We start from the raw sequence: 25,546 nt of genomic DNA, 5'->3' as shown, positions 1-25,546 counted from the left end.
GTTATCTGAAGTACTAATTTGCTATAGAACATCCACTCCCATGCTCACTCATAAGTACTTTGTGAAAGCTCTAAGTCCTCACTGTGGAGTTGCTTTTGACATGGTACATGGGTTTCCCAGAATCAATCCAAGGGGAAAGGGGGAAAGGAAGAATCCAACACAGAAACAACAGGGTCTTGATATACTCTCCCTTTAGAAGTGGGCAGGGAAGTAGCTGTGCTGTCAAAGGGCATCCTGGGGGATCCTTGTGATAGAATGCTTCCAGCTTGATGGTGCTGGAATTCACAGGAACCTGCAAGTCTGAGCAGTATCACACACATCCATGCAAACTAGTGAACTGACTAGAAGGAAGCATCCATGTCAACTTGCAGTTATGATGCTGTGTTGTATTTAAGCAAAGGAAACCACATGTGAGTGCATTCAGGTCAGATCATGCATCATTGTCTCCTTTTGGGATTGCATGGATCCTGTAAAGAGGAGACCAAATAAACTCTCCCCAGTGCCTTGCACAATCTCCTGCTTTTACTGAAAACACAGTATTGCTTATAATCTGTCTTTCCCACTAAACAACAAGCTTCTTGTGGAAAAGGTCCAAGTCATCTTTGCATTTCCAAAACATACCACCTATTCCCAGAAGCTAGCCTGGCACAGTGTCGGTGCTCCATGAATCTCTGGAATCAAAGAAAGAATAAATTTCTACTAAATAAAAATTCCTCTGAGGGTGTTTTTTGGGCCTGCAGAGATCTAAATTTAAGGAAAATAATTTTCAGTAAGTATTAAATATGCATTTTATTATTTATTTATTTAATTATTTATTTTTTGACAGGCTAAGCGGACAGTGAGAGAGAGAGACAGAGAGAAAGGTCTTCCTTTGCTGTTGGTTCACCCTCCAATGGCCGCTGCGGCCAGCGCGCTGTGGCCGGTGCACCGTGCTGATCCGATGGCAGGACCCAGGTACTTCTCCTGGTCTCCCATGGGGTGCAGGGCCCAAGCACTTGGGCCATCCTCCACTGCACTCCCTGGCCACAGCAGAGAGCTGGCCTGGAAGAGGGGCAACCGGGACAGAATCCGGCGCCCCGACCAGGACTGAACCCGGTGTGCTGGCGCCCCAAGGCGGAGGATTAGTCTAGTGAGCCACGGCGCTGGCCTAAATATGCATTAATCTCAGGTGATACAGTTTTCTTTTTCTCTTTTATAAGTAAGTTTACCTTTCTCTCTGACACCCAAGGAAATGTGCCCAATGAAAAAATGGCCAATATTAAGTCTGGAAAAGCCATAGGCAGCATGACCATCTAATCTCTATTACGGTGAGCAAAGGGAATCAGGCACATAACTGTTGTTCTGTTGCTGTTTATATGAGGTGTCTTCAAAAAATTTCATGGAATATAGGTGTTGTGGAAAAACTACATGTGGATTTCAATTTTTTTTGTACCAAAATAATCTTGTATTTTAGTTACATTTTCCATGGGCTTTTTAAAGTACCTTTTATATTTTATTTTATATTATAATTTAAATATCATTGTATAACTCTCATCTAAGAGAAGGAGTTTGTCTCAACCGACAGATGAGTAGATCCATAGTAAATTTAATATATAAATTATGAAGAATGTTCTCACTTCAAAGTGAATTGTATTATATGATCTTGGTTATTCATTTTAAGAATAATAAATGCAAGCATGTACTCACTGTAACACTGCATTTGTGATAAAATATCACAGCCTTCTGCTCCCATTGATCTAAGGCTTGAAAGTTTAAAGATAAAAATAAATAGCATTAAAAAACCCCTTCACCTTTAATAATTCAGATAATATCGTATTGATGAGGTATCCATATTTCCTAAGGTCTTTTATCTTATGTCGTTTCATTTCCAGAGACATTATTATCATTAATATATTTGAAGTGATTTCCTATGATTAGTACTTATCAAATGTGCCTTTATCTTAGGTTACTTGGGAACTGGTTTTAATCAAATCTCAGCCAAGTAAACAATGTAAGATTATATATGATGAAAAAATGTTAGAAGAAGGTTATCAAAGTTTGAAAATTTTTACTTTGAATGCAGTAGAGAGTGGGAACATTGCCAAGCATGATTTTGTTGTACATTATGTTTGATACTATGTATGTATACATATATATACATATATCTTGTTGATTTTTTAAAAAACATGTTTGTGTATATGTGTATAAAACATATATATGTATGTATTTATTTTTAAAACACAATAAGGATGCACCAATGAAATTTTACAATATTCACATTTTGATAGCCATAATCTGATGGAGAAAGAGCAACTTTTTTTTAAAGAATTGGGCAGCTTAAATAGGTGAATAGTGTGTTTTGCTATAGCAACCCTGAGAGTTTCATAGCTTATTGCAGTAAAGCTTGTATTTCACTCAGGTAACAGTTCATTGTGAGAGCCCATCACTGGACTTCTGTCTGAACTGTAATCCCAAACAAGAGTGCTATTTCCCAACATCAACTCTTTACTATTAAATACACTGGAGTAATTTTGTAGCCAGCCAGCCATTTCTGCAAATTGGCTACAAATTTTTTATAGATTGTGGTATAAATCTGAATACTTGGCTTCATAATCCTGCTGTATGGAATATCATTGAGAAATAAGTTAGAAATGACTGACCAATGAGTTATTCAAATATCCTGAATAGTTTTAAGTTGCAAAATATTTATTTTAATGATCTATAATCAACAAAATTTCCAAATGCATTTTTAAGTATGTGTAACAGAGGCATTTTTTCACCATACCAGTATACTCAATTGTGACTCAAAATTGCTAAAATAAACATAAAATCATATAGTAAATGACATTGAATTTGAATCTATAGTTTAGTAGAACTTGATTATCTTCTTTTCTTACATTGTACTGATACTGTTTTACATAGCAAAAGGGTGAAGGTATTAACTCTGAGCCTCAAGTTCCACTTACGTAATTCATCAGCAACATAAATTAATCTGTTCTTCTTTTTCTTTGTAAAGTGGAGTTTATTATTTTGTAAGTTTATTTCTTTGTAAAGTGGAGTTTTCTTTGTGAAGTGGAGATTGTAACAGTATCTCAAAAGTCTTTTCTATAGGTCAAATGGGAGCAAGTATGTAAAACACAGTTGAGAGCATGAAATGCAAAACAAAATGAATACTTGGAAATGTTATTCCTTTCATAGACTATCATTTTAACCTTCACAAAGTACTTTGAGGTTCTTCATGTGACTGTTAGAATCACTTCTAAGTGACAAAGTTAAATCTAGAGAAGATAATAGGATTGCCCAACATTAACACATTATACTGATGGGGAGCAGTGCACCAGAACTCTGAACCCCAGTAATGGATATTTCAGAGAGAAACACAACTTAAAAATGGCTCACAGTGGCTTGTTGGGTATCCAATTATAATTGTAATATATAAAAAAGCATGTTGAAATACATCTTGGAGATTAATCAAATCACTTTTTACTGATGAAAAAACTTGTATTCAGGATGGTTAAGTGAAGCTCAACATCTAAAACTTTAATTTCAGATCAGTAGTAGTTTCTCTAAACTCTATCTATCCCTTTATAAAAGTTCTCTAATTGTCAGGCAGCCTTGATACAGTTTTGACCATAATAATATAATAAGGACATTATTAAAAGAATGCATGTTGTTCCTAACAAAAGCAACATGCTTTTAACAACCATTATCATCTATAATGTAGTTGTGCACAGTGCTCCTGTTTTGACCTTTTTATTTATGAGACAAGTAGGGAGAGATAGCCTCTACAAGCTGGTTCACTCTCCAAATGCATACAACAGCCAGTGCTGAATCATGCAAATCTATGTGTTGTAAACTCAATCCAGGCCTCCTACCTGGGTGACAAGGATCCTGGTATTTGAGCCATTACTTGCTATCTCTCAGTCCTTGCATCATTATCAGGGTTATGGTATCAGGAGCCAAGTTGGGACTTGAACCAGTCACTGTAAGATGGAATGTGAGTTTTGCAAGGAGCATTTTAGCCACTTCTGACATCCACCCCTATAAAGTAATTTTTTAAAGATTTATTTATTTATTTGAAAGTCAGAGTTACACAGAGAGAGAAGGAGAGGCATGTATAGAGAGAGGTCTATCCATTTGCTGGTTCACTCCCCAATTGGCCGCAACTGTTAGAGCTGTGCTGAACTGAAGCCAGAGGCTTCCTCCAGGTTTCCGACATGGTTGCAGGGGCCCAAAGACTTGGGCTATCCTCTACTGCTTTCCCAGGTCGTAGAAGAGCTGAATCAGAAGTGGAGCAGCCAGGACTTGAACTGATGCCCATATGGGATGCCGACACTGCAGGTGGTGGATTTACATGCTATGCCACAGCGCCAGCCCCTAAGGTGATTCTTAAACTGAGATCTCAACTCTTATGGAGATTCACAATTCACCTGATGTGATATGTGCTACTCTGGGTGTATGTATGTAAAGTATATTTTAGTAAATAAAGCTTATGCAATTTTTGTCTGCTCTAACAGACTTAAAAGTACAAGATAATTAATTCAAATTATGGAAAAGTCACCTGACAGGAAGCTTTGGGAATAGGAATTGTAAGAATAAGGACACAGTTTTGGCAGGCCACTAAAAGAGGCGTTCATAAATAGAGGGCCTACTATAGACTTAGATGGATGAGGGAGGGAATAATATTTTAAATGGTTTTTGTTCAACTTTTAGTAAAACAAGCAATCTACTTGTTAATTTTTATCTTAAGTTTTTATATCCTCATTCTTGTGAAAAGAATGAGTTAGGTGAAGTAGATTGTGAGAAAATGTGTACTGTTATCATGTGTGCACTTATTAATTCTCCCTATGTCTCAACACCTCACTGAACTCTCACTTTTACATTTAACATAACTAACCCGGCAGCTTAACTTACTTGCCTGATATTATTCAGTAAGAACTGGAAACGGGATTCTAATTGTGATAATGTAGGTGTTAGTGACCATACTTAACCTCTGTACTGAAACACCTTTCACAAGGCTTTATGCAGTTCATTATCCACATGTGTTATGTGGAAATTAATAGAAAATTTCAGACTTTTTCCCAGCATTCATGCTGTGTTTATTACTTATAGTCACCAAACATTATGTACAAAATGAAATCTTGCCAGTACAAAATATAATCCTCATAATAGTTAATAAAAAACAATTGCAGTTATTTTAAAAATTAAACTTGTGGTTCATAGCTATGGGGTATTTTGTTTTTATTAAACATGATTTTTAATTCAATTGAAAGAATTGAGCTTTTTCTCAGTTTCTTTCAATAGTGAGTATTTTACTTCGGAGGAATAATTTTTCTTGTATTTATCCTTTGGTTGACAGACAAGAGCATTATAAAGATAAGTAGTGAAAATCTGAATTACTAGCTTTGGAATCATACCTTATTCTCATCTTAGTTTATATAATATCATATAATTGATGGCTCAGTAACAGGAAATGTAAATATCTGTGTCTGTGGGTTTATCCCAAGTTAACCATGGCATTGTATGAAAAGAGGTAGATACGAATAGCTCTCTAAGCAGTTATTTGATTTGCTATATATAGTCTTAGATTAATAAGATAGAATTTGATTAGTTGACATGGACATAGGCCATGTAATTATCTTCAGAATAATACACAAATTAGGAAGAAAATACTAGTCAGGGTATTGACTCATTCCATGCAAATGTGCACTCTGCGTATAAGAAGAAATGCCAACACTGAAAGTTCCCTGTTGCATACAACTGCGAATACATTAGCAGTGTCATTAAAATTAAAATGTATAAGATCAAGAAGATATTGATAATGAAAGCAGATATTTGAATTTATTTTCATTGGAGACTATTGTGTTAGAAATTTACTATTGTTTATAGGGCTTACTAAGTAATTAAGAGACAGTTCATCAAGAGATTGGGACATGCCTTCTGTGAGTCTACATATTTTAAATCTGCGCAGGTAAAATTACAATTGAATCTATCTGGTATGTTTACATCAAAGAAGTGAAGATGTGTAAAGACTGTCAAACTTTTTACTATTAGAAAAATGTATAGTGACCTATTTTTCTTAAATTTTGTTCTTCAAATTTTTATAATGAAGCTCTTCTTGAATATTATTTTGAAAGCAGAATTTTATACTTTAATTTGAATATAGATGTAGAAGAAATACTCAGTATCAATGAAAGGAGTTAATAAATTCTAGCACAAATTTGCCACCAATATTGCAAGAGCTAACTGATAGCAAAACTTTGGAAGCTCAAAATGGTTTCCTACAGCTTTTGGAAAGTTGAATTATCATAGGCAAATAAAGAAAAATAACAGAAACCAACAAATATTAAAAATATGTCAAATTGTAAGACTAAAGATGTATTTTGATTCCCAATTTCTTCAACTTCAAATAATTTCTTCTTCAACTTCAAATAATTTTACTTTGGTTAAAAAAAACTATTACATTCAGATATTAAAGAACATACTGTAATATCTGTTATTAATGCCATGCTTGTTTAATTAGTTTGAGTTATTTCTGAATATACCAATTTAATATTTTTAACATCAAGTCTAAATAGTAAAGAGGGTGAATGCTCATTGTATGTTTTATTGATTAAAATAACACTTTAGTATTTTATTAGTTAAATTGAACTGTGAAATGCACAGATTTTAGTACTCAAGGTTTTATTTACTCAATTATGTTACTTTCACAGCAATCAAGATACAATAGGTGTAGTCCATCACTTTAGGATTTAACTCCTGTGTTTTCTGGCCATCTCTGCCTGAACAGCAAGTGACACTGTTCTGACTGCTGCAACTAGAGAGGAAATTTTATGTAAATGAATTGATACTGATTCATCAAATTTATACTCTTTATATCTGAATTATATCAGTTGACTTTGAGATTTCCCAATTCATACATGTTTTCTTGTATATTGATAATTAACTCCTTCGTATTGCTGAAGAATATTTTTTTTCTTTTCTTTTTTTTTTTTTTTTTTGACAGGCAGAGTGGACAGTGAGAGAGAGAGACAGAGAGAAAGGTCTTCCTTTTGCCGTTGGTTCACCCTCCAATGGCCGCCACGGCTGGCGCGCTGTGGCCGGCGCACTGCGCTGATCTAGTGGCAGGAGCCAGATGCTTCTCCTGGTCTCCCATGGGGTGCAGGGCCCAAACACTTGGGCCATCCTCCACTGCACACCCTGGCCACAGCAGAGAGCTGACCTGGAAGAGCGGCAACCGGGACAGAATCCGGTGCCCCGACCGGGACTAGAACCCGGTGTGCCGGCTCCGCAAGGTGGAGGATTAGCCTAGTGAGCCGCGGCGCTGGCCTGACTTCATTATTTTTATTCATTATCCAATTAATGGATATTTGCATTATTTTGAATGCTTTAGTTATGCATGTTTCTTTCGTATTTTTCTCAAGTTCTTTTGTGAAAGTAATTTTAATGTTTATATTCAAAAGTAAAATTGCTTTGTTTCATTGTGTAACTTTTTGTTTTTTGAGAGGTAGAGTTAAAAGGAGCAGTAGAGAGAAAGAGAGACAGAGAGAGAGAGAGATGTTCCATCCATTGGTTAGCTGCCCAGATGACTGCAGTGGCCATACTGAATCCAGGAACTTCATCTAGGTCTCCCATGTGGGACCAGGGGTCCAAGGATTTGGGTCATATGCTGCTGTTTTCCCAGGCGCATTAGCAGGAAGCTGGATCATAAGTGGAGCTGCTGGGATTTGACCAATCAACTGTATGGGATGCTGACATCAGAGGCACTGGTTTACCCTCAATGCTAGGACACTGGCCTGAGTCATAACTTATTTTTCTAACTTTTTATTTTACTTATTTTTTTTAGAATTTGAGAGCAGATGCCTTAACCACTGGGACAAATACCTACCCATATATTTTTCATTTCTAATTGAATGATTTGGATACTTATTAATGTATTTAATGACAGAATTTCCTTCAAGTTTGACTAGTATTATACTACATATATATACCACATTTTCTTCATCCATTCATTTTATTGATGAACACTTAAGTTGATTCCATATCTTGGCCATTGTGAACAAAGCACAATGAACCTGGTTCATGACAACTTCTATGGCAAATTGATTTGATTTCCCTAACATTTATACTTTGATGAGGAATTGCTGGATCACCTGGTAGATGTATTTTTGATATTTAACAGAGCTACCATGCTGACTATGCTAACTTACACACCCAAAAATAGTGTGCATGGGTCACCCTTTCTCCACATTCTCACTAATATGCTCACATCAGGGGCTATATTTTATTGCTATGACTTGCTTAAAAATAAGTTATATCTGCTCAATATATATTCAGCTATCTATAGGTAATGACATAAGGCAAAGATAAATCTCTTTTGTTTCAGTGTTCAGAATGTAGTTTGTTATTTCCATGGTAGCTATTATACAAATGTGCAAAAGTTAGTTATCAAATGTCTGTGGAACATGATTTCCTCTGCTGAAAAATGGGAGTATTTGTAACTTTAGATAATTAGTCAAGAAAATCTTTAGAATGTAGGAAGTAGAAATCTTGATGTGAATGGGAGAGGGAGTGGATAAGGGGAGGGTTGCCGGTGGGAGGGACGTTATGGGGGGGGGAGCCATTGTAATCCATATTCTGTACTTTGGAAATTTATATTCATTAAATAAAAGTTAAAAAAAAAAGAATGTAGGAAGTAGATTGCTTTTGATGTAGGAAGTAGCTATTCTTATTACAAGTATGGCTACAACTACCCTCCATGGGGATGCCAGCAAAATTCAGTATAGTAGGACATTACAAATAACTGTGTCTAGCTCCAGCCATTGCAGCCAACTGGGGAGTGAACCATCGGATGGAAGACCTCTCTCCCTACCTCTCCTCTCTCTGTGTAACTATGACTTTCAAATAAATAAATAAACCTTAAAAAAAAAAACTCTGTCTATGGAATATTGTGTCATTGAATGCCAAGGAGGAATAAAAACATCACCCATACTATGAACAGAAGAGTGGACTGGCATATCATTTGGAAGAAAGAACACCTGGAGGTCATTTGTATTCCTGGCTGAATTAACTTATATTTCAACTTTGTCTAATTAGCCTTGCATAACTAAAATTTCCTGCTAATGAAAAGTCATGTAAATCATACAAATCATGCCTGACAAGCAAAATTTTCCTCTACATTTTCCTGTTTCACATTATCTTCAAAGTGTCCTATAAGCAGCAAAAGAAGCATACAGACTACAAATATGTTTCTTGCTTGCATAATTTACAATTTTCAGAGTCAAATCCAATTATTGTTAGCAGAAATAAAACTGGATTCAAGAGCTCTTGACTCTCACTACAGAGTTAAAATCTTTTATACTTCTGTTGGTCTGGCATGTACTACTGTTCTGCTCAGACTCTACAAACGGAAATCCACTCAACCAGGATTATTGCCTTGGCGCTGATTGTTTGCTGCCTCTATTGGTTTTATACACAGTATGACTCAACTTCTGACTGGTTGCCATAAAATTCTTTTTGTTCCTCTTTGGGAAAAGATGGATATCAAAGAAGCTGCAGTTTTGGTAAATGTGTGCACTTTATTAATGTCAGTGAAGCTTGGGCAATATCAAAAATGTTTTTTTTTTTTTTAATCTTTATATCCTAGAATCTGATATTAGTCTTTTAAGAATGTCAATAAAATAGAGGAATGCAGTACTCAAAACAATGTTTGGGTAATGAAATTAAAAGATAAGTTTAGGTGTGAGTATTTAGCATAGCATTTGAGACAGGCTGTCCCATAAAGGAGTGCAGAGGTTTCATTCCTATCTATGGCTCATGAGTCCGACTTTGAGCCAGCATAGACACTGGGAGGCAAGGATGATGGCTTAAGATATTTGGATCTGCCACCCACCCAGAATACTTACATTGTATTCCTGGCTCCTTGCTATGGTCTTGGCCAGCCCTGGCTATTGTGAACATTTGGAGAGTAAACCAGTAGGTAGGAGCTCTCCTTCTCTGTCTTTCTGCTTTTCACAAAAAAAAAAACAAACAAACAAAAAAAAAACCTTGAACAGATTTTATTTATTTGTAAGGCACACACACACACACACACACACACACAGTTTCACTTTCCAAATGCCTGCAATGCCTAGGTTTGGGCCAATTCAAAGGCAGCAGACTGAAACTCCATCTGGTCTACCATTTGGGTGTCAGAATCTGAAGTGCTTAGACTGTCCTCCACTGCTTTTCCAGGAGCATTAGCAGGGGGCTGAATAGGAAGCAGAACAACCAGGACTTGAACCAGCACTCCAGTACGGGATGCGGGCATTGTAGGCAACAGCTTAACCCACTGGACAATAACACCAGCCAATCAAATTAATTTTTACATGTTTATTGCGATATATAAAATTTGAAATGCAGGCTGTTTTCTTAGTAATATGTATTTTCTGTGAACTTCTATGACGTCTCCTCAAATTATAATTTATTAGAATTATAAATGCCAAGACATTTTATCAAAATACTCTTTATAAATTATCTCATTTAATCCTCCTGGCGAAATCTATAAGGTATAGGTAGTATTCTTTCTTGAAAATCTTTTTTTTCTTTGCTTAGTGAAAGCAGAAAATGAAGTAAGCAGATTGCATAACTAATAGATAATAATATAGTCAGGGGGCTGGTGCCATGGTGCAGTAGGTTAATCCTCCACCTGAGGTGCAGGCATCCCATATGGCTGCTCCTCTTCCAATCCAGCTCTCTGCTGTGGGCTGGGAAAACATTAGAAGATGGCCCAAGTGCTTGGGCTGGGCCCCTGCACCCATGTGGAAGACCTGGAAGAAGCACCTGGCTCCTCGCTTCGGATCGGCTCAACTCCAGCCGTTGCGGCTGGAAGACCTTTTTCTCTGTCTCTCTCACTGTCTGTAACTCTAACTCTCAAATAAATAAAATCTTAAAAAAATAAAAATAATATAGTCAGAATTGATCCTAAGAAATCCTAATAATATTCCTAATAAGAATAATAATCATAAATAATTCTAATATATTGGATCCTAAAGATCTCACTGCATCGTTGAGAAAGTTTTTACACTGGGAATTTAATTCTAAAGTGTTCTTTGTTCTTTACTAAAAGTAAGGGGGAAAATGCACTGTAAAGCAATATAGTTCTACAGGTGTGACAAGCTTAGGTTGTATTCTGAAACCTGAAGATGCTTGAATTTCTTAACTTTAAAAATATTCTAAATAATTTTGTTTACATGTATTAAGAAAACAGATTTATGCACATGATTTTCAACTTTCCTAAGATGGCTTCACTTTTCAAAGTATTTTGCTTTTTATTTGCCCCCTTTTCTGGTGTAATGTACAGGTATTCTTTGATTCATATACATTTATATACATACTCATTTTGCTCCTTTATTTATTTTAAAATCTTATTTATTTATTTGACAAGCAAATTACAGACAGTGAGATTGAGACGGAGAGAAAGGTCTTCCTTCTGTTGGTTCACTCCCGAAGTGGCCACAACGGCTGGAGCTGCGCCGATCTGAAGCCAGGAGCCAGGCACTTCTCCCATTGTTCGCCCATGTGGGTGCAGGGGCCCAAGCACCTGGGCCATTCTTCACTGCCCTCCAAGGCCACAGCAGAGAGCTGGACTGGAAGAGGAGCAACCGGGACTAGAACCTGGTGCCCATATGGGATGCCGGCGCCGCAGGCGGAGGATTAACCTAGTGCACCACGGTGCTGGCCTGTACTCCTTTTATTTTAAATATTGGTGGTAGAATAAAAATGAACATATGGATTAAATTTATGGAATTTTACATTCCATAAAAAATCTACTTGATGTTAATTTAAAAATTAAATTTGAACATTAACAACCCAAAAGCCCCCTCTGCAGTTCTGAAAGACAGCCAAGATTTGAAACATCACTTTGAATTGTCCTAATTTCTCTGATTTTGAATCCATGAGTCAGGGATACAGCCTGCAAACTTATATTTTAATGCATATTCCCAGAAACGGTTCTATGACTTTGGTGCATAAAAGGAGAATTATCTCATTGTAATACAAGTGGTGGAATATTGGGGAAAAACGCTAATTTGAGAACTTAAGCAGTCATTAGTGGCACCTTTGTATCATTTTTTAATGTTGATTAATTGATGTCTATTTCATCCTGAGCTGCATTAAGTTGGAGACTGGGTCTTTTCCCGTGATGAATCCTTAGCATTGAACTCAATGTGTGCCACAGACCAAAGCTTTATCCTTGACCTCATTCAGTGCTTATGAAATTACTAATTTTAGGTGTCAGGATTTAAGGTAATAGAGTCAGAGAGCTGGTTATAGGTATCTAAACTGACAGGACAATACTGTACAAATGAAAATCAGTGAGATCAGAGTCTGAATGTGACCTCTGGCTTACAGAGAAATACCATGCCCCATTGTTGTAGTTTCCTCAGTGATGTTTTCTGGTGAACTGTCACTTCAAGGCTCCACTTGTATTTTTCATCCTGCAAAATGGAGAGTTGAGGTAAAAAATTATAGAGATCCCCAGCACCAGGACTGAAGGAGTAGAGGTATTTTGCAAAGAACATGTAAAGGTAGAAGTTCATAGATGAAGAGAATTAGAATATAAATTATTTTTGTGCACATATCTTTGGAAATCCATCTATAGTTTTTTCCTGATTCGTATCTTTCACAAACTTTCTGAAGACCCCTCATAGGAAGCTCAGAGACAGAGGTATCATTCACTATTTAATAGAAGCAGTGACTTAGTTTATTGAGACAAGCCTCCAAGTGTGTACATCAAATGACTGTGTTAAGACAATGTTTTTCTTAGAGAGGAGGGGATGAATTCATCCAGTGTTTTCATATCCCAAAGTTCAGTTATTCACCCTACCCAACACCCAACTGTTGCATTGTAACATATTTGGACATGAAGGGAGGTTTTCTGGTGTTCAGTGCTGTGTGATTGGCAGAAACATCCTTGCACCAGGAAGTGCAAGGTACCAGATGAATGATAAAGGTGGAAAAGAATACTCAGTCAAGTTGCACCTACTTGAATTAGAGCCCATATAGTATTGGATGGCATAAAGCTTGACTAAGAAGCAGGTGAATCCAGGAGGATCTGAAGTTGCAAGAGATCCTGTTAAGATGACTTAATCTTAATCTTTCATACCTTACCTATAAATTAGAAATATCAGTTTGAGTCCTATGTTCTGCATGCTTGAATATGTAGTCTATGATCAGGATATTTGTTGTTAAATTACCATCACATTATCTTTCCAGTAACATTCACTTATGGACTTGAAGGCCTAACTCTGCTGGTTTGTAGCTTTTTGAAACCAAACAATTAACATCTTTAGCTCCATCTCCTGTTAAGACAACAATGATAAGAAAAGCTATTCAGAGGTTTGGAACTAGAATGAACAGAATTAATCTATGTAAAATAGTACCCAGCCTGGAATATGAGACTCTCAAAATGTCTGTCAGTTTGACTTATAATAATGGCAATATTTGGGGCCAGCGTGATGGCTCACTTGGTCAATCCTCCGCCTGTGGCGCCGGCATCCCATATGGGCGCCAGGTTCTAGTCCCGGTTGCTCCTCTTCTAGTCCAGCTCTCTGCTGTGGCCCGGGATGGCAGTGGAGGATGGCTCGAGTGCTTGGGTCCCTGCACCTGCATGGGAGACCAGGAGGAAGCACCTGGCTCCTGGCTTCGGATCGGTGTAGCTCTGGCAGTAGCGGCCATTTGGAGGATGAACCAACCGAAGGAAGACCTTTCTCTCTCTCTCTCTCTCTCTCTCTCTCTCACTGTCTAACTCTATCTGTCAAATAAATTTTTAAAAAGGCAGTATTTGTAAAATAGGAATTTTGAAGAGTGAGAAATGAGATTCCATGTTCTAGAAAATATAGAGATATTCAAAAGAAAGACTTCTTAGGGGAAGATTGAATTATATAAAAAAGCAGCTTCAATATTTGAAAGAAAACATTTGTTCCTTGAAAGGCAAACATAAGAAGCACAGATCTAGGAGTGGTGACTGGCAGGATGGTCACAGTGAAAGGAAATTCAAAAAGCAACAGAATACCTAAGCTCTTCCGACAAAGAAATAAACAGTTTGTGTTCAATGGAGAAAACAAGTGGTATTGAGTGGAGACTTGGAGTGGCTGGGTTTGAATTTGAGACAAAAGAAGGATTTCAGGGAGTAAATTTTAATAGAATTGAAACAGAGGATTAGAGCTGAATTCCCAGAGAAGGTTGGTTTATTCTTGATTTATGTCCTGGATTACTTGAGCAACAACAATATAATAGATAATGTGTAAAACTAGTTTTATCCCACTTACAAGATTAGTAGGAATAGAATTCACAGATAAAAAGCCACCAGTTTAGTACTGAATTCAGTTGAGCAGTATGGGGTAACAGGACTCTTATTTTTCCTTCTTTGTCACTCTCAAATAGAAAACTATCTCTGAAAAGAGTGTAGAGTAGTCACACATAAAGGGAGGAAATGTGAATAAAACTGAATTATTTCAATTACAGAAATAGTTTGCAAGAATAGAGAAACACTATGAGGAGGAAACACAATAAGAAAAGCAACTCAAGAAAGGCTTACATTTAGCTGACAAATGATGGGAAGTGAAGAGGAAAAGAACAAATGGACCAGACTCACTTGAAAATATGTAATGAAATAAGCTATGTTATGAGTTTTTTTAACAATTTATATATAAATCACTAATTGGTATATCATACCCAGATGAGTAACTTTACCTTCCTATATTACTAAACATTATGAGAAAAAAAAGTAAACATTTGAAGTTTTTTTTTTTTTTTTAGCTTAAAAACCTTCTCAAAATTCACAAACTGCTGAGTTTTAATAATGTGTCAGAGCACGTGTCAGTGAGAGCTGTCTGCATGGTCTGACACCTTCTAGGGGAAGTCAGCACTGCTGTTTGTTAAGTTCTCTACCTTCTACACACAGAGGGTTCCGTCTGAATATTTAATTGTTAGAAATGGAAATTTTAGTATGCCAATCCAGTTATGTTGCCCCATACTGCATTTTGACTGTCTCTACAACTCCTCTTATAATGTCACAATAAACTTTCTAGTTCTTTCTTATCCTTGTGCTTTGAATTGTCTTCCAGCTCTTACAGAAGCGGAGGTTGAGGCAGGTGTGCTTTGAAAATGAGTCATCATTTCACAGTAACCAATGACCTTTACCTACCTCCCTGTTGCCCTAGGAACCTTCCTCTTGCTCAGATTATAGATATGCTCACATAGATAGAGAATAGGATAGGTTAGGAAAGGATAGAATAGATGAATGGATAGACAGATGAATATGCACATTTGGTATGCTTATTCAACACACACAAATGTATGTGCATGTGCCTTTGTATGTATATATTCATGATAATTTTTCCCTTCTACATTTCTTCAATTACATAAAATGTGAATATTTTATGTAATTATGTAACCCTTGAGGCTGTGTGCAATCAATATGCCTATGGGCAGTGGAGACGGATGGACCAGGCTGGGATGTTCTATTCTTTGTTCCTGCTGTGGCCCTGCCGGCCCTATAAATAATATATCTTTAAGATATTTATTACTACTATGAAATATATCTTGAGCCATTATTATAATATGTAAAATGTGTGATATTCAGGGAGATGAATTCTATAACTGGTAAATAGAGAGTGAGTGACTTGGAGTTGAGTGAGAAGATACTAGAGATACATATGTCATGGACCAGCACTACATGCCAAGTATACAAAGGAAGTACAGTGTTTGTAAAATATTGTTACTCTAATTTTACTTCTGTAAGTTAAATTGTTCTATATACTTAATGCTAAAACTTTTGAGATCTCTTTATAATATGCACATATCTTCACCATAAGAGAAAAGTTCCACCAGGCAGATTCTGCTGGATTCTCTTACCCTGCTATGCTTCTCCGTACCTTCTAACATGATAAAGGAAATCTGAAATATGAAGAATTATTTTAAGATTCTGAGCAGTTGAATCTGAATATTTACCCTGGTAATGAAATATTTCCTGATATCCTTCTTTAAGTCTTACGTTTTATTTCTCTTTGGATTCAGTGTTGCAAATAATAGATTGTGCCCTGTGAGAAAATGAAATTAGATGAGCACTGAAGAGTAGAATACAGAATCTCTATGGAAGTATCCAAGGTAACCACTATAGCTGCAAAACAAAAAAACAAAAACAAACCAAAAGCCCAACAGCACTAGGAAACAGCAATTTCGCATTTGTAAAAGAAAAATTGTTTTTAAGATAAAGAGTCTGAAGAGATGCTTCAGTGTGAGTAGAAAACATGTTCCCTAAGGAGGAAATACAGAAATATCCTGCTCTTGTCTTGAAACTGTTAATGATTACTAAAATGTGAATATAGATTTTGAAATTACTTTCAAATACTCCAGTCTTTTGAGGATTGTCAGGTTCTTCCATTACCTGTCCTTAGTCTGGACAGAAGATACTGGGATGTCCTAGTTCAACAGAAATGATAATCTGGCATAATCTAAATCTTGGTGGTTCAAGAGGCTAGTAGACACAAGGGAGACAGAATCACAACAGGAAGAATACATTATTCACCAATCCGATGTTGCTCTTCATTTCTATTTCTCTCATACGGATCTTGGTCAGCACCTTCTCTCACCTTGCCTCCTGTGTTTTCTGCTTCTATTTGCTCTTATGCCTACCATGTTTTATTCTCCAAACAATAGTTGACGTGAGATTGTAAATAAGACATCATGTCACTTGTTCCATGCTCAAAACTCCCCAGTGGCTATCACATTTCAATGTTAATGTGAAATCTTGGCTAAGATTTCAACACATGGCATGGGCTTAATCTGGCCCCTGACATCAGTCTATCATTAAGCTGACATTTATATTCTTCCTTGATCCACATTAATGAATACTCTGTCTAAACACATTTATACTGCTCCTTCCGGATGTACTATTCTGTTTTTAGATATTCTCAAAGTGTTCTTCCCTCCCTGCATTTGTGGTCTTTACGCAAGATAATCTCAGGTTTTACCACCCAGCCTGTTCCTACCCCTTTCTTCTTCACTATCATGTTACTTGTTGTAGTTTCTTCAATATATTTCTTCAATTCATCTAAAACATTATGAGTGTCCACTTCCTTTTTTCCTATTCATTAGCTGAAGCTGCTTGAGAGCATGGATTTTTGGTTCATTACCAAGGTTTAGTGTCCAGCAAAAATTAAAGCCTGGATTAGCTCTTTCTCTGTCCCCCTGGGTCTTTCCCCCCGTTCATCTATTCTGCTATTCTGCTTTTTTCTTTCCATTCACTCCCCTCTCCTCCCTCCACCCCCTACCTTTCCTTTCTCTCTCCCATCCCAAATGAATAAAAGAATGAATGCGAAAATAAAAGAGCAGCAAACGCTAATAAGTGGACAAGCACACACTGATATAACTTCTGTCGGTATAAATATTCTATATGTGCATTGATAAAGTGGCCACCAGCCAAGTAAGAACCATTCAGGACTTGAAATATGGCTAGTGCTACTGGGGACTTGTATTTCTTGTCTTCATTAACTAAATTGAATTTAAATAGCTGCATGTCTATAATTTTGGAAATCACAGCACAGGCAAATCACAGGTGTAGGGTTATTTCCAGGTGTACTAAAACAACATACTGACCCAAAGTTCCCTTTTGTGGTTAAAATAAAGTATCATTGAAATTTCTGTGTTACTTGAGATGAGTGCCCTGATGTTACTACATCCTCAAAAGTTTCAAATGGATTCCAACAATCTCATTTGACTTTGGCTTATATAATTCAGTTGTAAGTTATTCATGATATTGGAATTTATAACATTTTATTTGAAATGTAAGGCATTTTTGTACATTTTACTCTAGAATAAAATGAAAATTGAAAAATGAGATTTAAAAAAAAATTCAGAATGCAAGGCATTTATAAAGATTTCTAGTGTTGGGAAATGTTTAGATGAATTTGTTCACTCTATTTCACATGTAGGGATTTGCCAATGACCTGATACATGTTAAATGTGTTTTGTGTATAAACTTTCAATTCAGCTATGTTTAACTGCAAACTGGGGAACATTTTCAATGTCTAAGACTATGGATTTACATGAAAGAGAAATTTACTGCATCTTATTGTTGAAGTATATGTGTGGATCTAAGCCACTATTTTTTTCCTAAATAGCATATAATATATAAGGAAAATAGTGTGTGTATTAATGTACATATAATTTATGGCTTAATCCATCAATAATTGGTTATTTTGATTTTTATATTTTAAGAACCTATAATGTTAATAACTAGACTGGCTAGAGTTAATTATCTCTAATGTCCGAAATAAAAGCTATAATTAATTATTTCTTGGCCTTCTAAGGTTTATAATAATAGATAGCTTTAAATTTTTTCAAGTAAGCCTCTTTTCCCTTACATAAAAAATCCATTATTCTCTCTTCATCCTACTGCTAACAATTTGTTTATTTCCCTGCACTCTGTCCATTGTACCTTCAGCTCAATGGAGCATAAATAGCCAGGATGGATGTACATCACTCAACATGGTTGGTTGCAAGGAAGATAATGCACTAATAAGCAAAATTGCTTAATATTATAATACATGTACTATAATAGTTATATATAAATTATATTACATAATATTGTAGTAATAATTATATATAAAATATAATTTTGCTTATTAATACATTATCTTCTTCCTACAGTTAAAAGAAATCAAAATATGACACTCCATAGACAGGAGTGTCAATTGGTAAAGTCAACAACAGGAGTCACTGTGCACTTACTCCTCATGTAGGATCTCTGTCCTTAATGTGCTGTGCATTGAGATTTAATGCTATAACGAGTACTCAAACAATATATTTCACTTTGTGTTTCTATGGGGGTGCAAACTGTTGAAATCTTTACTTAATGTATACTAAACTGATCCTCTGTAAAAAAAAAAAAAAAAAAAAAAAAAAAAAAAAGAAATTATCAACTCCCAACTTGACTCTCACTGGGATTAAACATGACAATAGGTCTGATCTGATTTCATCATCATTTAAAAAAAATCATCTATTATTTTTCACTTTATGTTTCTGTGTGGGAGCAAACTGTTGAAATCCTTACTCAATGTATACTAAGCTGATCTTCCGTATATTAAGATAATCGAAAATGAATCTTGATGTGAATGGAAGGGGAGAGGGAGTGGGAAAGGGGAGGGTTGTGGGTGGGAGGGACGGTATGGGGGGGAAGCCATTGTAATCCATAAATCGTACTTTGGAAATTTATATTCATTAAATAAAAGTTAAAAAAAAAATTTGAAAAAAATATGAGGATAACTTGGGCTTTGTTTAACAAATACCACCAGATTCATAATTTTTAATTTGTTTTGCATTTACTTTCTATTTTTTAAGATTTTATTTATTTACCTGAGAAAAAGAGTTAGAGACCAAGACAGGGAGAGACAGAGGAAGGTCTTCCATCTGCTGGTTCAGTCCCTGAAGGGTCACAACAGCCAGAGCTGAGCGGATCCAAAGCCAGGAGCTTCCTTTGAGTCTCCCACATGGGTGAAGGGGCCCAAACACTTGGGCCATCTCACTGTTTTCCCTGGCCATAACCAGAGAGCTGGATTAAAAGAGGGGCAGCCAGGAAAGGAATTGACGCCCATATGAAATGCTGGTGCCACAGGCAGAAGCTTACTTAGCCCACTATGCCATGGCACGGGCTCCATGTTTTGCATTTACTTATAAGGTAAATCCTTTCAGTTTGAAAATATATTCAACACTTAATGCTTAGATTTAAATGATTAATTTTTCTGAACCCACATAGACTTCCAATTAAAATAGGAGTCCATTTCAAAGAATTAAGTAAAAATCTATTCTATCAAAAAAAAAAAATCAAAAACGTCAACTGTACCTCTAGATTCCTACCTCCTATATCCCTGATCACAATAAAATTCCATACTATAGGAAAAGGGTTCATATATAATTTTGTGAAATGAGTGTTTATTTTTCATTGTAATGCAAAGAAACACAGCTTTTCTATATTTTAAAGATTTTCTCATTTGTCTTTGACATTTTTCTTCATGTCCTGTGACTGTTTTTTGATAGAGGTCATTATATACCTCCTCCATGTTAGTATTTACATGATGCATTTGTGTGGATTGTAAATGACAAATGAATATGATATAGTGTTAAGAATCGAAAGAAAAAAAAGAAGCATGTCAGTTGTTGTTTTACCCAAGGTTTGTTAACGTGGCATTACAGTGTTGCATTCTACGTGTGGAAGGGATTCCTTTTCAAATAATCTCACATCATATTTTATAGTATCCTGCTACAAATCTGACTTTATAAATAGGTTAGTCTTGGTGTGTTCTTTAACATCTTTTAATATTAGCACAATAGATAGGAAAAGCACCATTATGATCCATTAATTTAAAACTTATGACAATGTAACATTTAGATTTATGTATAGCTAGAAATTTATAACCAAACATCTTTTCTATTTTGGATTTTTACCCAGTTGGCTACCTAAGGAAATTATAAAGAAAATGTAAAGCAAAATAAGAAATTTTAGAAAAGATTATTACCTTATATATAAGAAAACGTTGGATGCAACACAAGAAAACAGGTATATCATGTGCAGTTTACTTTTGTAAATAAAATAAGAATTGGGGATATTTGATTTTTCTACCCACAACTTTTGAAGATGGCGTATATTCTATCTTGATGTTTTCTGCAATGACAAAGGTGTAATTTATAGAGTACAGGACTGACAAGAGGGTGTAGGAATTGCCATAGTTCAACTCTGGCTTAGGGCTTTGAAGTGTTGTTAAACAGTTATTCTCACAGTAAAATGCTTCACCTTTCATTTTACAGCACACGATGATGGATGGGACTTTGAGAGCCTTGAAGTGATCTGTAGCAGTCTCCCACCCTGAGATAAACTTATAGTGTTTGAACAGCAATCCCCATTCAGCACTCCAGATGAATATGCTAAATTTAGTATATCTTATTTATGCTATGGATAATAAATGAAATTTTTCTGAAATCTTAATAACTTTTATTAAAAATAAATGTATTGGGGCCAGCGCTGTGGCATAATAGGTTAGGCCTCAGCCTAAAGTGCCATCATGCCATATTTCACTAGTTCTTTTCCTGGCTGCTGCTTTTCTGATGCAGCTCTGCTATGGCCTGAGAAAGCAGTGGAAAGATGGCCCAGAGGGGAGACCAGAAGAACCTTCTTTCTGGTTCCTGGCTTCAGATTTGCTCAGCTCTGGATGCTGTGGCCATTTGGGGAATGAACCAGCGGATGAAATATCTCTCTGTCGCTGTCTCCAACTCTCAAATAAGTGAATAAACCTTTTTTAAAAATAAACTTATCAACATAATTTTACCATATTTGTAATATTTTGACACAATACTGAAGAATGTTTTCTTTAATAAATCTTTTTTTTTTCAATAAATCCTTTTTTTTTTTTTTTTTTTTTTGACAGGCAGAGGGGATAGTGAGAGAGAGAGACAGAGAGAAAGGTCTTCCTTGGCCGTTGGTTCACCCCAAAATGGCCGCTGCGGCTGCGGCGGGCACCGCGCTGATCCGATGGCAGGAGCCAGGTACTTCTCCTGGTCTCCCATGGGGTGCAGGACCCAAGCACTTGGGCCATCCTCCCCTGCACTCCCTGGCCACAGCAGAGAGCTGGCCTGGAAGAGGGGCAACCGGGACAGAATCCGGCGCCCTGACCGGGACTAGAACCCGGTGTGCCAGTGCCGCAAGGCGGAGGATTAGCCTAGTGAGCCACGGCACCGGCCTGAATGTTTTCTAATATAAAAGGAACATCAAGAAATGATACTGTAACGTTGTAACAATGAATGGCCATGATCTGTTATGAATTATTTTTCTCTAAAATGTGAATAAAATTCCCTGCTTATTCTCTTGTCATGTTTTTTGTTGAACAAAAAATGAGATAATTTGTGTAACATCATCTTTACAGTGATTGTACTTTAGTATCCTGTTCTTGGTCCCTTTTTAAATCATCTAATCCTGAGATGTTATCTTTGTTTGTTTCTGTCCTTGACCTTTTTCCCTTAACATGCTATTTTTCCCATTGTAGATTTACCCAATCATTAAAAAGGATTTTCCTTTACTTTCGGGCACCGATTTCTTTTCTTTTTTTTTTTTTTTTTTTTTTTTTTGACAGAGTGGACAGTGTGAGAGAGAGAGACAGAAAGGTATTCCTTTTTCCGTTGGTTCACCCCCAATTGCCGCTGCGGCCTGCACACCGCGCTGATCCAAAGCCAGGAGCCAGGTGCTTCCTCCTGGTCTCCCATCCGGGTGCAGGGCCCAAGCACTTGGGCCATCGTCCACTGCCGTCCCGGGCCAGGGCAGAGAGCTGGAGTGGAAGAGGAGAAACCAGGACAGGATCCGGCACCCAGACCAGGACTAGAACCCGGTGTGCCAGCGCCGCAGGTGGAGGATTAGCTTATTGAGCCACGGCGTCGGCCCAGGCACCTATTTCAATTCAAGGTGTAGCACCATCTACAGAACTGTTAAGAATCTACAGCTGAATTTAATTGTGTCCCTTCTGCTTTGGTCAACCTTTCATTGCACTATCAAGGGCAAAACTGTCTGAATAAAAATTAACACAAACCTAAGGGATCTGGTAACATGAGAATTTTCTTTCTTTCATTTTACTTTGTAACCACTTGAGCCAGCGCCGCGGCTCACTAGGCTAATCCTCCGCCTTGCGGCGTGAGCACACCGGGTTCTAGTCCCGGTCGGGGCGTCGGATTCTGTCCCAGTTGCCCCTCTTCCAGGCCAGCTCTCTGCTGTGGCCAGGGAGTGCAGTGGAGGATGGCCCAGGTGCTTGGGCCCTGCACCCCATGGGAGACCATGATAAGTACCTGGTTCCTGCCTTTGGATCAGCGCGGTGCACCGGCCGCGGTGCGCCAACCGCGGCAGCCATTGGAGGGTGAGCCAACGGCAAAAGGAAGACCTTTCTTTCTGTCTCTCTCTCTCACTGTCCACTCTGCCTGTCAAAAAAATTAAAAACAAAAACAAAAACAAAAAACACTTGAATCCAAGCAAAAACTAGATGCTGTGGTTTTCATCTAATTTATATTTCTAATAATTTATCACCTCTGTAACTGTAATCATAGCCTTAATTTAATCTACAGGGATAACCATAATGACCTTTTGACCATCACACAAAGTCTATTGTTAAATTTTAAACACTAACCTACATGACTATCCTACTGAAATCATTTAATAGTGTTCCAACACTTAAAATACACAGAATCCCTTACATTGCCCGCAGTACCTTCATCAACTGGCCTCTGACAATATCTGCAAACACCAGCCCTGGAGACTGGGGCAGATATGAAGACACCATCATATTATGAATATCCAATCAAATCAAGTGTCCTGAACCTATCAATTGCATTCCTGTCTCACTGGCTGTGCACACAGTTTCCTGTGTTAAAATGACCTTTTTTCCTGCTTACTCACATGGATTGCCTTGCCTTTACCACCATTTCTGTATTTCTCCCTAAAGAAGCTCATAGATCTATTCATTTATATTTGAAACTCTACAGATCTCTCTGTGTCTCTGATCCTCACTTATTATATGTACCTTCACAAAGGTCTGGATGGATCATATTCATACATGTAAGCAAAAATTTTAATTAAGGAAATAGAGTTTTGAAAAAAGTTATGTAAAATATACATTATGAAAAAGCTACATGGCTTTCTAAATTTTTGCACTAAAACAAATGTATCTTTTCATTCATTAGTCCATCAGTTTTTGAAGTATATTCATTGTTATATATTATGAAAATATAGTTTCTAAGGAAATCGAGATTTTTTTTTTAGAAAACATTTATTTAATAAATATAAATTTCCAATGTACAACTTTTGAAGTATAGATTATAGAGGCTTTTTCTCCCCATAACCACCCTCTCACCTGCAAACTATCCCATCTTCTACTCCCTCTCCCATCTAATTCTTCATCATGATTCATTTTCAATTATCTTTATATACAGAAGATCAACTTAGTATACCCTAAGTAAAGATTTCAATAGTTTGCACCCACAAAGACATACAAAGTATAAAGCACTGTTTGAAGACTCTTTTTTACTGTTAATTCTCATGGTACAACACATTAAGGACAGAGATCCTACATGGGGAATAAATGTGCAGTGACCTGCCAACTTAATGGGATTTGGAGTCACGTGGCACATTTCTAGCGTTATCCTTAGGGAAACTGAGATTTAAAATTTGACTACCTGAGTTTGAGCATCCACCCTGTTTCCAGTCCAAATTTCTGCTAATGTGTTCCATGGGTGGCTACAGGTGATGGCTCAAGTACTTGTGTTCCTACCACTGATATGGTAAACACAAATGGAGACACAAACATGGCTGTTGAAGGTAATGTTCTCTCTCTCTCTTTCTCTCTCTCTCTCCCCTCCCCCTCCCTCTCCCTCCCCCCTCCCTCTCCTATCTCTTTCTCCCTGTTTGTCCCTCTTTCTCCCTCCTCTGTCACTCTGCTTTACACATAATAAAATTAAATAAAAACCTTAAAATATGAATCCTGTACATACTCAAATATACATCTTTTAGTTAAATTTAGTAAATTTTGAATGTTTTCTTCTGTTTGTGAAATATATAATGATGTTAATAACATATGTTCTTTATCCTTACAAATTAAATATCGAGTGAAATCTCTTAAATCTAACTGAAAAGTGATCACTGTTAAATATGAGTGGGAATAAGAGAGGGAAGAGATATACAGTTCAGCACATGCTCACTCGGACTTACCGCTAATGGTAGGACCAGAAACGTTTCAGGGGATTGCAATTCAGTCCCATCAAGGTGGCATGTACCAATGCCAACTTACTTGTTAAAGTGATCAGTTTAAGTTCATAATAGATCATCATGATAGGATTAAGTGTCAAATGGATCACATAAATAAGACCAGTGCCTGCTAATAATAAGTGATAGAACTGAAAAGGAAAGACTGATCCTACATGGGAAGCAGGACACACAACAGACTCTTAGAATGGTAGATGCCCTAAACAGCACTCTGGCCTCAGAATCAGACCTTAAGGCATTTGGATCTGTCTAAAAAGCCCATGAGAGTTTCTGAGGCATGGACAGCCAAGACACTATGGCAAAAAACAAAAAAAAAATGACCTAAATGAAAGATCTCTATGAGTGAGATCCCAGTGGGAAGAATGGGCCATCAAAGAAGGAGGTACCTTTCTCTGAAGGGAGGAGAGAACTTCCACTTTGAATATGGCGTTGTTCTTAACAAGATCAGAGTTAGTGAACTCAAGAGACTTCCACAGCATTGGCAGTTCATGACAAGAGCCTCAGGTGATCACTTATGTCATAAATAAGAGTGTCAATTGTTAAATCAACAACAGGAGTCACTGCGTATTTATTCCCCATGTAGGATCTCTGTCCTTAATGTGCTGTACTATGAGAATTAACAGTAAAAAGAGTCTTCAAACAGTGCTTTATACTTTGTGTGTCTATGTGGGTGCAAACTGTTGAAATCTTTACTTAGTGTATACGAAGTTGATCTTCTGTATATAAAGATAA

General features: G+C 36.8%; 1 protein-coding gene and 1 long non-coding RNA gene across 2 annotated transcripts in view; one reads left to right on the top strand and one right to left on the bottom strand.

The window, feature by feature from the left end:
- LOC100356485 (protocadherin-15) overlaps positions 1 to 25,546 on the top strand; it is a 1,660,811-nt gene that overhangs the window by 231,254 nt on the left and 1,404,011 nt on the right.
- LOC138845358 (uncharacterized) lies at positions 6,357 to 16,099 on the bottom strand. Its single transcript, XR_011382389.1, has 4 exons — positions 15,973 to 16,099; positions 12,368 to 12,455; positions 9,885 to 10,228; positions 6,357 to 6,796 (listed from the first exon to the last, which is right to left on the bottom strand). It is a non-coding gene; the product is annotated as an uncharacterized lncRNA (long non-coding RNA).

The sequence above is a fragment of the Oryctolagus cuniculus genome, chromosome 15 (assembly GCF_964237555.1).
Source record: "Oryctolagus cuniculus chromosome 15, mOryCun1.1, whole genome shotgun sequence".
NCBI lineage: Eukaryota > Metazoa > Chordata > Mammalia > Lagomorpha > Leporidae > Oryctolagus > Oryctolagus cuniculus.
The sequence above is the reverse complement of the archived record's forward strand: the minus strand, read 5'-3'. Positions and strand labels throughout refer to the sequence as shown.